This window comes from Pleurodeles waltl, chromosome 6, assembly GCF_031143425.1.
Source record: "Pleurodeles waltl isolate 20211129_DDA chromosome 6, aPleWal1.hap1.20221129, whole genome shotgun sequence".
Lineage (NCBI taxonomy): Eukaryota > Metazoa > Chordata > Amphibia > Caudata > Salamandridae > Pleurodeles > Pleurodeles waltl.
Window position 1 is genome coordinate 1,122,619,019 of NC_090445.1, and position 16,316 is coordinate 1,122,635,334.

The window sequence follows — 16,316 nt, forward strand, 5'->3', positions numbered from 1 at the left end:
TGACTAGCTGTTGAAGGCCAGCTCACCAGCCTGTCACTGACCACTTTCAAAGGATAATTCCCTTCTGTCATTCCCAAGATTTTTCCATAAGTGAACCAAAATCCCACTTAACTCCTGTGCATAGGACCCACCATATAGGGGCTACATTGGACACAGTTGCATTCAAACTCTTTTCACCTCTGCAGTAAGGCCAGAACATTCAGGGTGTGATCCTGTTGTTTCAGGCTCAATCCTGGGTCTTGGTGAGAAAGGTACTGAGAGATCTTGGGCATTTAACCTCATGCATCCTCCTTGTCCCATATGCCAGATGGCTAACTGATCCTGTTTTATGGTTAAACCTATAATAACTGATAAAATCACACTGAAGGGAAACAGCCCTCGTGAGCATAATCATATAAACACTGATAAAACATGTAGAACTACAAATTAAAGTGCCTTTCGGAGAAGGGAAAGTAGGAGAGAATGGGTCATTTTTATTCTTCCTAAAGAGGGCAATACAATATAATATTGTTATTCACGGAAGCAGCAAGAAACATGGTCTAAGATTATTCTGTTTGAGGTTTGTTGTAAAGGGATGCCACTAAATAGTGTTTTTTCTTATTTTATACACTGTAAAGAAACTGGGAATATTAAAATCATATTGGATTATTTGGCAGTGTTTAGTTAGTTCACTGATTGATGAAATGCCTGGCTCATGAGAATCTTGGCTACATTTACTAATATTCACAGATAGGGCAAATCTTTTTGACACATCAGCCTCCTTTTTAGGTCGAGGGTGCAAGCGCTCTGGCCTGTTGTAATCTATCTCTGGGCTTTTAACCACGTTCACCGCAGGCCCATCACTATTACTCAGTCATGAACTTGCCATTCAAAAATCGATTGTACCGCCTTGGCGATCGACCCTGTTACATGGATAATTGCATGTTGCCGATATGTTTGACTGTGAGCAAACTTCTATTTTCTTTTTTGTCTCTCCTTTGTGCTCATGGTGGCCGTGGCACTTTGAATTGGCTCGCTCATATCAACTGTTTTACTTTTAATTTTCAATTTATGTGGCAAGAAAAGTCCAGTTAGGAATTTACTACGCTAATAATTCTAACTCGAGCAAACGTGAGACCCATTGAATTGCATTGCAAATGCTTGTTTTAACAAGTCAATATTGATATCAGGTCAACTGCCAGACAACCCAGGATTTAAACATTCAACGCCAGGTATAGTGATTGCTACCTGTGATGAGTGCTATCACCATGCACATGGGATGGTGGTGACACACAGCTTTCCACTTTCCATCAAAATGCAAAGCTGCAATGTGTCCCACTGTTGTGTGATACATTCTGCTAATCCTGGCATTTTAACCAACTGCACTTTACTACTGGGGGTTTGAGCCCATAGTTACAATATTAACAGCAAAATATCAAGTCCCAAAATACAGTGTGATATCTGTTAAAAGGTCCGGACTGGCTTAATTTGACACATTTGCAATGAGGAGACGGCAGCTATGAATGGCCTCACAGTATCAGCACCTGCTTAATGTAACCAGGAAAAGAATGCAGAAAAGACGAGCATGCTTAAAGAATCAAGTTTCAGGTCCCTCTGAATGGAGGGCTACAAATTAATCTGGTGTAATTGAGAACTGTAAAGGTTGTGCAGGGTACAATGTTGTTGGCAGAGTTGACCACCCCTACAGTGTCTTAATAATCAGTAAGGCATAGGCGAATGACCCCCGCCAACTATGTAGATGAACTAAAACACCGATAAGCACTGATCTAAAAAGATTTAAAAAACATTGTTAAAACATAATTAGATTTCACAAAAATACCCTGAAAACAGGTCATGTACAGATGGCGCAGCCAGGCTTTGCTGTGGTACATCCGTTACCATCTTGCATCTTATTGGTGGTTACGGTGTGTCACAGTCTTGAAATGGATGTCACTCCTGCTCTTTTACCCATGCAAAGTGCTTTCCAACTGGTGCTCTGTTCATTGATGCATAGATGTACTCTGACCTTGTGAAAGTGTTTGTTATGTTATACTTAGTAAATTCCTGGAGAGACATTGCATCTATCAAACACCTAAGCCAGGATGGTGGTGCCCGAGGAGCAAAGAGGAATAGTAATAAGATGACCATTGAAGGGTAGATGCCATTGAGGTAGGTTTGTGATGGGATAGGCAACACCAATTGGCAGAGTAATGGTAGCTCCCTTCCTGAATGCCAGATTCCTTTACGGAAGGCAAAGGCTGAGAAAAAAATTGAAAGGAGTACAGCATTATGATCAAATCTTTCCTTGCTTACCTTATCAAGCTGTATTCTCTCCTGCCATCATATCTGTGACCAACCCCCACCAGGATATAAATGTGACTGGTCATATAATGGAAATGGTCGATGTCCATCTCCGGTGGGCACATTGTGTTTTATGTAGAGCAGTGCCCCAATCCTTTGAGTCCAGAGAAGATATTTAAATTATGTTGCAAGGATTTGGAATTCCTATAGCCCGACTGCCAGGACATAGTGTTTGGGGTCAAGGACAACAAGTTTTTACCGTGGGACAGGTTGGGCCACCCCATGTAACATAAAACCTTTGACTGCAAGATTACAGTACCACATTCTGGAGCATGGAAGGTAATTGTCTGCAGTTGAGGTAATATTTGTGTCCATAAGTCAATGCTGTTCAAACTTTTATTTATGGTCTGTGCCAACCCTTTTTTTGGCTATTTGGGGTAGTTTGCTCCTCGGCCCTCATAACCTTTCTGTTCATGTAAGCTATCCATGCCAAACTTGTGTCCTTTTTAACAACGTCATGGGGTTTCAAAAGGTACCCAGAGTTTGAGGGTTCCCCTGGAGGAGACCAAGAAATTAACCAAAATACAGCTAAAATTAGGCTTTTTTGAGAATAATTTGGAAAAGCGTTCTACAGAAGAAAGCATCAGTTTTTTCCCCTGCAAATGGCATGAATAAAGGGTTTGCGGTGCTCAAATCACCATCTTCCCAGCTTTTAGGAACAGGCAGATGTAAATCAGAAAAACAATTTTTTCAACTCAGTTTTGGCATTTTGCTAGGTCATACTCCATTTCTACTATGTTTTGTGCTTTCAGCCTCCTTCCAGCTATTGACAGAATTGGGTGTGAAACCAATGGTGTATCCCGGACAGCTAAACATTTCTGAAAATGAGACAACATTCTGAATTCAGCAAGGGGTCACTTGTTTAGCTCCTTCAAGTCTTTCCTATAGAAAGTAATAGTTGAAATAAAACCAAATTGAAATTGAGTTGATAAACAAACCCAGCTATTTCTGTTGACATTTTCTTCTGTAACTTTTTTCCAGCTGGCAGCTTTTTTAAAGCAACATACTTTTACATCTGCTGGACCCTTTGGTTGCAGGGATATATAGGGCTTGTAGGTTCACCTATAACCCAAGGTACCCAGAGCCATAAGTGAGCTGCACCTTGCAATGGGTTTTCATTGTATACTGGGCATAGAGCAATTCATTTGGTAAAATATATAAAGAGTGAAAATAGGTATCAAGGAAACCTAGAAGCAGTGGTTATTTGCACATCTCTGAATTCGGGGGTCTGCATGTGAATTACAGGGCATTTCTCAAAATGACTTCTTTCTTACACACTGTCTTACATTTGGAAGGCAAAAATGAAGAGAAAGACAATTGGCAATAACATTTGTTATTCTGTTCTTATTCCCCCAAGTCTCCAGATAAAAATGGTACCTCACTTGCGTGGGTAGGCATAGTGCCTGTGCCAGGAAACGCCCCAAAACGCAACATAGACACATCACATTTTTACATTGAAAAGTGTTTTTTGCAAAGTGCCTAACTGTGGATTTCGGGCTCTAGCACAGCTGGCACTTATGGAAACGTAGCAAACATGTACATTTTTGAAAACTAAACACCCAAAGGAATTCAGGACGGGGTGATGCGTGTGGCTTTCACAAGACTCGGGTACCCAGAAAACCTGGCAAACCTCAAAATGAGTCTAAAAAATACATTTTCCTCACATTTAGGGGATGTAATGTTCTGGAATCAGAGGGGAGCCACAAACTTCCTTCCACCCAGCATTCCTCCAAGTCTCACTTGTGTGGATAGGTCTAGTGTCCGCGACATGAAAGGGCCCATAACACAACGTGGACACATCAAAATTATCTATTTCAGAGCTACCTTTTTTTTGCAAGGGGGGAACTGCGTTTTTGGTCCTAGGCTCGGCAGCCATCTAGGGAAACTTACAAAACCCAGACATTTCTGAAAACTAGACACCCGAGGGGGACCAGGGAGGTGTGACTTATGTGGATCCACCAGTGTTTTCTTAGCCAGAGTCCCATCCAAACCTCAAATTTAGCTTAAAAATCACGTTTTCCTTACATTTCTGTGTGGGATCACTGCACTGACTCCAATTTCCTACCACCTAGAGCCCCCTTTGGTCTCCTGATAAAAATGATACCTCACTTGTGTAGGTGGGTCAAGTGTCTGAGACAGGTAAGAAATTGAGGGGAACCAAAGCGGGTCCAAAAGGGCAGGGTTTTATTTTAACGTTTTTAGGCTTACTCTGCTTTGGGCACCCACACAAGTGGGGCAGAATTTTTATCGTTATAGATGCAACAACACTGGGTGGCAGGAATTTTGTGGATTCCTGCAGTTTCCAGAAGGTTTCAGCACAGAAATTTAGGGAAAATGTGTGAATTCAGGCAAAGTTGGCGATTTCCAGGGCATTGTGGGTGAGAAAATGGTGTGGGATGCATGTGAAGCACTCCGCAGTGGACTCACTGAGATGTTTAGTTTTCAGATTTGCCTGGGTCTGGTAGTTTTTTTCAAGGTCACAGCATACCAAAGTCCAAAAAGTGCAGCCGCTCACTATTGCAAGTTGGACAATATTGGGAGTTGTCCAAGCTTTCATGGCCCATATGTAAAATCAAACCCAAAAGAGTCAGATGTTCTCTTGCCTGCCATTGGGATGAGATGCTTTAGTTTGCAGGGGGTGCTGAAAGACTGTTACCCCCTTCAGATGGGGTGGGCGGCATAATCATGCCCCCACCCCTCTAGATTTTTGTTTTATTTCCTTGCATCTAGTGGGCTTTCTGCCATCCCATGGGACAGATCAGGGATAAGTACCCCATCTGCCCCCAGGGGGGCAGAAAGACTTGGCTCCCATTGATTTGGTCCACCCTTCAAAAAAAAAAAATGCTGTCTAGCGGGCTTTCTGCTCCCCTTGGGGGCAGATAGGCCTAACATAAAGAGCCCAATCTGTTCCCGGGGGGGGGGGTTGGGCAGAAACAGCCAAAATTAATCCCCCCCACCCCCCCCACCCCCCAGAGGGGAGTGCCCTTGCCGAAGGGGCCGCCTCCCGCAAACAAAAAACATACACACACAAAATAATCCCTGGTGCATACAGATAACATAATTCCTGGTGCTTAGTGGTTTCTGTCCCCCTTGGGGGGCAGATGGGCCTAACACAAATAGGCTGATCTGCCCCCCTAAGAGGGGCAGAAATGACCAAAAGTAATGGGCCCCCAACCCCCAAGGGTGAGCGACCCTTCCTAAGGGGCCTCTTTTCGTAGATAAAATAAAAACAACTAATTCTCTGGTAGTGATTGTGCAGCTCGAATACTCAGACATCGGAGGAAAGGAAAACCCTTTCCCCTCGATGCCTCATTGTTTTCCCTGAGCCCCCTCCCGAGGAGAAACTCACTGGTTTCTCCAACGACATGCTGGAAGTAAATTGCTTCCAGCGCATCAGGGACGACCTCTAACGACGTCAGTGCATGTGCACACCAACATCATTAGATGCAGTGTGGGAAAGTCGGTGGTGGCAGGCAGTGGAAGCGCTTTCGCTGACATCACTGCTGGGAGGGGGGTGTGGCCCATGGGGGGGAGCGCTAGCGCTTCCCCGTTGGTCAGTACCAGGATGTGATAGTTACTCCCTCAGCACTGCGCAACAGCTGCTGAGGACGCATAGCCATTACATCCATGGCAAAGAAGCGGTTAATACAAAACTTTTATTTTTTGGGTAACCGCTCTTAAAAAAATGTTGTACGCTCAGACTGTACTACTTACTGGCAGTCGTTCCATTAAAAAAATGTGCAGACATTTGCAGAGTTTACCAATATGAGGCTACATACAATGCTCACAGAATGCTTTCTGATTATATGCAAATATTTACATAGGCTTGAAAGCAAGATTGATGATCCTATGCTTTCAAAATAAAATTTTCACAAAAAATGCAACTATGGAAAAAATGCTTTGCTAAATTACTGTCAAATGTTAGGTACCATTTCTTTGAAGAATCATTTAGTAAAATGTGTTAATCATTAATGAATGCCAAAAATATTCATAATGGAAAAATACGTGTAACCAGTCTCAATGAGATTATGGTAGACTTGAAAAATAAACACGTATTGACAAAGTGAATAGGTCTGACATTGGGAGTCAGCCTTTTGGTTTTGTCAGTGTGTGTCTTATGACATGGGCTGTGTAGCACTTTGTTGTTGTCGGCTCTTCCCACCATTGTAATAAACATTGGTAAAAGGCAAAAATATATTTTGGTCTCAGAAAGCACACATTGTTGCAGTAGTTCCTGGCACAGAACAAAACTTCTTTATATGCAGATATGGTCCTTGTGAAAGGGCAGACTGTTACCACTCACAGTGACACCAGCCAACAGATGTATAGCTAGAGACCTAGAACTTTAATAAAACAAGAGGTGTTGGGTAACGCCAGTCATAATTAGGCGCCCATTCTTAAAGTCACAGAAGAGGACCCATTGTATATGTCTTTGCATTAGTGCAGGTTTAGTATTTCATTAATGTACAAGAATTTACAGAAGTAGACCAGGAAATTTTGCGCCTAGAAAATATTAGTGAATTGTATTTTAGCACAAGCCAGTATGCATGTGTAGGTTTGCCCATGTGAAAATCTGTTGAGCGTTTACAAGTTCACTTTTCCCTCCAATCAGTTTTTTCCCCATCCCTGGAAGAAATAAATTGCCAACCTTTCTTAGTATTGGAATAGATTAGAGAAGAGCTGGCGGAAACCCTTAAAACATGTAAGTATGTAGGTTTGCACAGACTCAAAAGGGCATTCCAGCCCTGGAACTGTTACTTACCATTCCCTCCAACCCCAGTATGTAGATCTGCTAAAAGGTGGCAAAATAAGTACATTGCTAGTATTCAAGCCCTACTATAGTATTAGCCAGGTAAATCTTGGTCCAGAAAGAGCTGTTTTTTTAATTTGGTGTAAATCCGTTCTTTAGTTTTGGAGTTATTAAAGAAAAAATAAATTTGTATACCAAGGGATGTGGATCAACCTGCAGAGGATCCGTGGATCCCAGGGGAAATCAAGGCACTGATTGGCGGGCCACAAACTAGGAGGAAAGGTGTGGCCATCATTTTCTTTTTCGCATCTGTCTACAGGAAGGAAAAAACAGTAAAAAACTGACATAAGGGGCCAGGATACAGATGGATGTCCCCTCCTGGGTAGAAATTGCCCACTTTCTTTAGGCTGATCCATGGATCCACCACATTGCTCATCATGGCCCACCCATGTAATCTTGGGAAGGATCTGCAGATCGAAAAAATAGTGGGGAAAAACCCACCCTTGGCTGTGCGCAGCGTGGGGTTTGTGCATGTGGCGGTGGTTGAATAACTATAACTGCTGAATATCTATGGTTTTTAATGGGTAAAACGACAACCTAACCATAATGTCCCTGTAACCTTTGGGTTCTTTCTGTGTGTGTGTATACATTTATATATGTTTATTAAAGCATGCAGCTAACAGTAAAATCTTGTGAGATTATTATTAATTTGCATTTATAAAGCACACGTTCACCTAACTGGTATCTTGGCGTTGAGAACCAGTAAAAAGAACCGGAAAATGCAACACAGCATCCAGTTTTTTTTTTTCATGTATGATCTTAACTCTGCCATTATTTATTTAGGAAAAATTCAGGTTTTTAGCCTTTATCTAAAGCTGAGCATATTTTCTTTCTTCCTCAGAGAAAACTGTAATTTATTCCACAATTATGCAGCTTTCACCTGAAAGGATCTGCCCCCTATTTCAGCTTCTTAAATCTGGGAACGCAGATCCGGTTTACAGACGCCGAGCGTAGCTGTCTCTGTGGTGTGTAATGGCACACCTTCTTCTTCATAAGTGCCGGACTACTTCCATTCACAGCTCTAAAAACAAGGCATAGAGCTTTAAACACAATTATTTTGTTAATTGGCAACCAGTGCAGCTCTCTCAGGGCTCCTGACGCTGAGCCAAACCTAGATTTATTGAGTGGTAGTTTAGCAGCTACTTTTTATAACCTTTCCAGTCTTTTCAAAAGATAATCAGGAATGCCTAATAATAGTGCATTACAATAATCAAGTCTACTGAGTACTGCACTTTGTATCACTAGCTTCCTAACTGGTTGAGGTAGGAAGCCAACAATATTCCTTAAGTTCCTCAGCAACACAAAGCAAGTTGCCACTATTTTTATTTACATGGATTTTCAACGTAAGGTTATCATCTATGTGCACTGCGAGATTCCGCAAACTTTGAGCAGTATCCATATTTTCCGCCGCATTCCAAAGCTAAAGATCTCCTGAGAGAGGAAAGAACATTTTCGCCGGTCTACAACATCAAAATTCTGTTCTGCTCACTATGAATTTTAGTTTATTCTTTTTGAGCCATTTCGCCATTTCGAACAGGCAATCATGTAGTCTGTGTATTTGAGAAGTACTGTTGTTGTCCAGTGAAGGCATAACCTGAGTGTCATTAGCGTAGTTAACAAAGGAGATCCCATATGATCTAATCAATTTCAATAAGGGCTACAAATATATATTAAAAAGAATAGGACTTATCGCTGATTTTTGTGGGACCCCATGTTTCAGCTTTATAAACTTGGAAAGGGGGTAGTGAAATTTCCTGAAATCTGTGTGTTAAGACTCCAACCAGTCCCAAAATTTACCTTCTACCTTAGTTTCCTTCAGCCTATCTTAAAGAATCCGATGGTTGACAGTCTCAAAGACAGTCGATAAGTCGAATATATTTAGTACTACCTCTTTCCTTTCATCAACTGTCATTCTCATCTCATCTAACACATGGACTGATGCTGTCTTGGTCCCATATCCATCTCTGAAACCAGTTTGCTCACTTTCCATTATCTCATTCTCTACCAGGAATCTGGCTAACTTCTTGCTAATGTATTTCTCAACATTTTTTTCTGGATATTGCAGTTGAGAATTGGTTCTGTAGTTACTAAGGTCATTGATATCGGCGGTTGACTTTTTCAACAATGGTTTGACAAGTGCTTTTATCCACACTAGCGGTGTTAGGAAACTATTTTTCAACCCTCCTCAGAGTGACGCAAAGAAAACACAAACACCAGGCAAGGCTCCGGAACAGATTAAATGCTTTCATGAGGTACCAAGGTTTATTAGCAGGCCAAGGCAGAAGGCAGACGCACATCCCAGTGTAACGTCTTACAAGCTGGCATCTTCTGCCCTGAAGCATATAAGTCAGGCATTTATATATGTTAATAAGTGCTGTCACTGCACAACCCAAAAAGGGGACACAGTCCAAACATGGGCACGCACATACAAAAGAAATGCTGCACATACAAAACTAGAAGTCCATAGTGTAAAAATATACAGAATGCAGTGTGAGCATGAGCACGTGAACAGACAGCAGGTGGTCCCTAAAGAAATGGGGGCTGGGTTGCTGGCTGAACTTAAAGTGTGAGACCGAGCTAAACTTAACAACGTGGCTTGGAGAGGTTTGTTTGTACAACTGGCATAGGTGTCAGAGAGGTCAGTAGGGAAGTCTTACTGGAACACAGATAAGGGTAAAGAGAGTTGGAACTAAAGTATAATATCTATAGGTACATACATGTGAATATATATTTTTCCCAACAATATCTCCTTTTTGATAGTAATATCATACTTGATTGCAAAAATATATATATACATTGCAGAAATATAGTAATAACGTATCAAAAATACATATCTTTGGATGGCATTACACATTTTGTTCAGATGAAACACATATATTGTCATCTAGATATACATCTATGAGGTATTCATTATTTAAACATAGACTAAATGATATGCTAGTATTTAATCTAAAGCATTCATGTGTTATGGGTCTATAGCCATTAAATCAAACATTTCTTTGTGTGCTTCCTCTACATCTTGTTGTATTGTAAGCTATCTGAGGGCTATCTCCTGCTCTGTAGGATGTAGGACTTTAACAGCAGAAAATGAATAGATGTTCTTACTACAGAACTGCTGGAGCATGGAGCAACAGCACTGGAGGCAACACAAAAGTACCACTATTGTTATAAAGATACCTAATAGCGCTAGAACTAAGCTCTTCAGCCATCCTGTTGGTAACCATGACCAAAGCCAGGACCAATCATCAGAATCAGACATTTTCTCTGCTCCATGAGATATTCTAACTGCTTTTTTAATTTGGGTGACATCCCTTGCTATGTTTCCACTTTTATTTAAAAAATAACAGCAAGAGGAATTCAACAAAACGCACAGTCCTCCTTGTTGTAGTGTCAGGAGGTCAAGGGCAATTCTATGTTGGACAGTCATGGCAGCCACTGAATTAATTTCCACCTGCAACTCTTGAAGTGCATCTCTTGTTGCATTGAATGCTATGGCTAGCTCAGCAGACATGTTAACAAGGGCCAATTCCAAATCATATACGCCATATCCAGGGATTAATATACGCATTAGCTCAAAAAATAGACCTTGTCTAGCCTCCAGAATAGGTGTATGTATATCTCTTTCATACCTATGAGCAAAACTCCCCAAGTTTAATGGCTCATGCGCTGCAATATGCGGTACAACTGAAATGTTTGGTGTTAGATAAGAAATAGCACACATGCCTTCCCAATTCCGCGGAAGCACCTTGTAAGCCTTAGTTCCACAAATGAAATACATACTGCCCTGTAACTGTGTTTCCAATGTGTGATATTTACTGAGAGGAAGGCCTACCCCCTCAGGGAAAGAGTTCTGAAATTGGTCACACCATTTATAATCAATCCATGCAGAGTTTATAAAAGTAACATTTGCCCACGGCGCCATGTAAGAGCAGCGAGCTGACCATAAAGGATATTCTAATATTTTTTAAATCACACTTGGTGCCCTAGTATAATAATTTTCTTGTTCAATTAGTGGATCATATAGAAGACCATCAGGTGTTATCAACAGTGTTTCTCCAAGAATAGTGATGTTCCAGTAATGTAAAGTGTAGGTAACTTTCTTTCCTTGCCTCTTAGTTGTCCAGATCCTACTTATTAACTGTCTGTCCTTTAAATTCCAATTACCCGTGGTATCATCAAATTCTAATATGTTAGGACACTTGCTACTTGCAAGGTATCCTAAGTATCGGGAATCTGGGTTACATCCTGAAACTTGATGCTTTATACATACAGGAAAAGCACTGTCCTCTGCATTGTTCTCTCTCATAGGTGACACTGGGTATTCAGCTTGAATATTGGGCAGTATGGTACAACGTGGGTACCATCCAATCCTTCCTTCTCCACAGTCCCAAGTTACATTTGGAATAAGGCATCCTTTTCCTTGTGCATAATTCTGTATAGGCACAGGTGTCCCATGTAAGCCAATGGGGTCATTGGGGTTTCTGGATAATTCTCTACACATCCAGCAGTTTTCAAAACCTAAGACTTGGGCTACTTTCTCATGTACCGCAATGAGGGGATGGTCAGCTGTTTGTCTAAATACTGTTAGTACATACAAAATTAAGGTACTAAAAAATATTATTTGTACTATGCAATGCATGTTTTTTTTTTTTTTCAAAAGTTATAGAAATATATATGAAGTCTGTTCAGTAAGGCAATGGCACGCAGTGTGCTGTCTTCGTCTTCACCTACTAGTCTGCAGTAGTCTTGTTCAAGGGCGGTTTCACGGACCTGCACTGCAGTGTCCTCTTCAGTCTATTTTTCTGCAGGTGTGACTATCACCTTTCTTCGAGACTACGTTGTGTGCTTCACTCAACTGCTTCAGTTGGTGTCACCTGACACTTGATGACGGACCCTCAGCGTGGCTCTTGGCAATGGTCTGGTCTGTCTCCCCTTTTTCTGGTAAGCTGTGCTGCTCCACGGGTTGCATGTGCTCATCCGTTGTAGGCACGTCGGTCTTTGTTGTTGATGGTGCGAATCTGCACCTAGTGCCGTGAATCCTCTCAGGACGTCCCTGTACCTTCACCGCCGTCCGCGTCACCAGTAGAACAAGGTGTGGTCCAGTCCACCTAGAACTAAGAGAAACATCTTTTATTTTTCTCACCATGACTATGTCTCCAGCTTTAAAAGGATGTGTGGGCTCTGAGGACGGATGGGGCAAGGCTTCCTTCACCTGTAGATGGTGATGCCTCAAGACTGATGACAATTTTATAGCATAGTCAGAAATGTTTTCATCTGTCCACAGCAGTGCTGCTTGAGATGCTGGTAGAGGCAACCTCAACCCCACAGACATAGGCCGCCCCATCAGTACCTCATGGGGGGACAAAAGGGTTGTCCTAGATGGAGTTGCCCTTATGGCATGCAGCACTAAAGGCAGAGCATCAGGCCATTTCAGGCCTGTTGCATCAGTTGTTTTTGCTAATCTATTTTTTATAGTGGAGCTCATCCTCTCCACCTGTCCTGAACTTTGGGGGTGGTAAGGGGCATGCAGTTTCCACTCTATTCCCAAACATTCACACATTTTTTGCACCACTACAGCCACAAATTCACCCCCTCTGTTGCTATTAATGCCTTGGGGGACCCCAAATCGGGGTATGATATCTTTCATCAAGCATCGCACCACAGTTGCCGCATCATTCTTCCTTGTGGGAAACGCCTCCACCCATTTTGAAAATTGATCCACACACACCAGCAAATATTTGAATCCATTCACTGGGGGCATATAGGCAAAGTCTATTTGGACATTGGTAAACGGCCCCTGTGGTACTGGTAAGTGATCATGTGTAGCAGGGGACCGGCCTTTAGTATGCTGGGCACAGACAAGACATTGGGAGCAGAATTGTGCAGTGAAGGCTGTTATCCCTGGTGCAAACCATTCCTGTCTAATTAGCTCATTCATCCCCCCTTGTGCCATGCGAGTGGGTCCATGAGCAAGCCTTGCAAGGGGAAGGAACATACTACGTGGAGCCACAGGTCTCCCATCCTGGTGGACCCACAATCCCTCATCATTTTGCAAACACCCAGCATCAGTCCACACTCTTTCCTCAGCTAGTGCTGCAGACCAATTGTGCTTCCTTTACATCAGCTAGTAACAACTGTCTCTGAATAAGCTGAATTTTAGGAATGCTTTTTGCCATTAGGGGCACCATTTGTATTGGCTGTAACATGCTTTCTCTTGCTGCTGTGTCAGCCTTGGCGTTTCCTCTGGCTATCTTGGTGTTAGCCCCTGTATGTGCCTCGCATTTTATGACTGCTATGCTGTTGGGTCGTAGTATTGCTTTTAACAAGTTCTTTACTAAAAGGCCATTTTGGATGGGGCGCCCTGCTGCTGTTATGAAACCACGATACTGCCACAGCTGGCCAAAATCGTGGACAACTCCAAAGGCATAACGTGAGTCAGTATAAATGTTAACACTTTTCCCATCGGCTAGGATGCATGCTCTTGTTACAGCATACAGCTCAGCTTGCTGGGCAGATGTGCCAGGGGGCAGAGCTGCACTTTCAATTATGGTGTCTACTGTTGTTATCGCATACCCTGCTCTGTAATCGGTGTCTGTTAGTCTACTGGAGGAACCATCAGTGTACCACTCATAGTCTGCCTTTTCTAAAGGTGTCTATTGTAAATCTGGTCTGGGTGTGGTGCATGTTTCTACAACCTCAACACAATCATGGTCAGGGGTCTCATCAGAATCACCTATGGCAGGTAATAATGTTGTCAAATTAACAGGGGGGCATTTTTTTATGGTAATATTAGTGTTAGACAACAATGTGACCTCATAACCTGTGCGCCCGGCTGCCGAAAAATGCTGTGTTGCTGCTGATGACAACAACAACTGTACCGAATGTAGCACATAAACAATACAAGGGTAGCCCATCACAATGGGAGCCGACCTCTCTACCATCTGCCGCCACTGCTCTCAAACAGGCTGGATGCCCAGTCACTGCCGAAGGCAAAGTCACAGAGTAATACGCCACAGGTCTTTTTCCAGAGCCATGCTGCTGTGTCAGTACACCATTTGCAATGCTGTCTTGCTCTGACACATAGAGATGGAAGGGTAGTTTGTAATCAGGGAGCCCCAATGCTGGCGCAGTACACAATGTCCCTTTCAGTTTCTTGAAACATTCTGCAAGTTCATTAGTCCATACAATGTTGTTGGGTGCATCCTGTAGTGTGCATTTCCTCAAGAATGCATCATAGGATCTGTACTCAGGGATCCACTGGCAGCAGTAGTTCATTATCCCCAGGAAGGACATCATTCCTTTCTTGGTGGACGGTGGCTGCATGCTTTGAATCATTTTTATTCTGTCAGGTGATATGCAGCGTGTACCTTTGGATACCACATAACCAAGGTAAGTCACCTCTTTTTGGCAGCACTGAAATTTTGACAATGAGGCTTTGTGTCCTCTCTTCTGGAGGTGGTTCAGCAGAGCTACAGTGTCTTTTTCACAAGCCTCTAGTGATGGGGATGCCACAAGCAGATCATCAGCGTACTTCAAGATGACACTGTTGCCATCCAGGTGTAGGCTGTCCAGGTCTCTCTTTACTGCCTGTGCATAGACCGTGGGACTCTCTGTGAAGCCTTGGGCCAGTCTTGTGAAAGTGTACTGGGTATCTTTTATTGTGAAGGCAAAGAGGTACTCACTCTCTGGATGGACTCTAATACTAAAAAACGCACTTGAGAGATCTATAACTGAGAAGAACTCTGCTTCAGCAGGTATAGAAGATAATATAGTATTGGTGTCAGGCACAACAGGTGCTAAGGGAACCACAATGCTGTTTGTCTGGCGTAAATCCTGTATGAATCTATACTGCCCAGTGTTGCCCTTGGGCAACGGAATTATTGGACTGTTACAGGGGCTAGTGGTCTTTTTAATGATACCCTGTTGTAAAAGGGACTCAATCACAGGTTTTATTCCCTCCTCTGCCTGAGGTGACAGTCTGTACTGACGCACATAAGGTAGTTCTGCATTCTCCTTAAGCTTCACTTTATGGGGAGGGCATGTTTTTAACAATCCTGCCTCATTTTTGTGTTTTGCCCAAACCTCTGAGTTCACTTGTTCTAGGACCTTGTTTTTTGTCAGCTGTAAAGCCATATTCCCTTCAATCTTGTCAAAAACTGCAGTCCTGTCATTTCTGAGCATACACAACGTCCAACACCATCCTTCTCCATCTCCCAACACAGACACAACTCCCAAAGGAAATGTAAAGTCCTTAGTTCTTGGTAAGACCCGGAGACGTTGGACTATGGGGCCCAAATCTTTAGGGTAAAATCCTGGTGCTACAGCTATGGATCCTAGCTTAATGCTGACAGCACAACCATCTTTTCCTACATGCAATGTGTCTTCATGCAACTCCGTTGTCCAGTACAAATATTTGTCTGCCATGTAGGCGTACCATTCAGGAACTGGGCCTGTAAAAAATGCTGCAGTACAGTGTCTTGGCCCAGGTACTAATGCCAACTGTACTAACTTGGTCATCAAGTCAATCTCAATGTCAGTGCTGTATTTAAACAATTCTTGAAACATGTCATTGTAGAAATCTCCCTGTAACAGGGTCCATTGGTATCGTGTTGGAGAGAGAGACAAAACTGGGTTTAGACATAGCATAGAGTCCTCACTCAATTTGCAAGCAGTAAGTGCTCTATTAGCCAATTCTAATCTGTCCTCAGGCACTTGTAAGTAAATCCCATTTTGTGAAAAATATAATGTTGCATGCAATTTACAGAGGAGGTCTCTTCCTAGCAAATTGATGGGTGCATCTGGTGACAGGAGAAACTGATGGGTCGTTGTGAAATCCTCAACAGAAACTGGAAGGGGTTCTGATAACTCTTCATGCATCACCATTCCATTTACAGCTACAGTAGTTACTGTTTTACCACTACTGGGACCCAATTTGTTTCTTACTGCAGAGATAGTTGCACCACTGTCTATTAGGAAATCAATTTCCTTACCTCCTACCTTAATTGGGAACATTGAATTCTCCTCAGGCGTGTCAGATACCTTCATCATAAAGCACTGTGTTTGCCGGTTTTCTGTTGTTTGGGTCATCTCTCTCTCCACGTGGTCCTATGCTGATCCATGTCGCTCCTGAAAGGGATTCCTCAGGGAGTGCTGTGTTTGGTTGATG

At 42.6% G+C, this 16,316-nt stretch overlaps 1 protein-coding gene across 5 annotated transcripts in view; it reads left to right on the forward strand.

The window, feature by feature from the left end:
* The window catches only part of ZNF362 (zinc finger protein 362), a 135,703-nt gene that overhangs the window by 17,569 nt on the left and 101,818 nt on the right, over positions 1-16,316 (forward strand). The window lies entirely within an intron of this gene.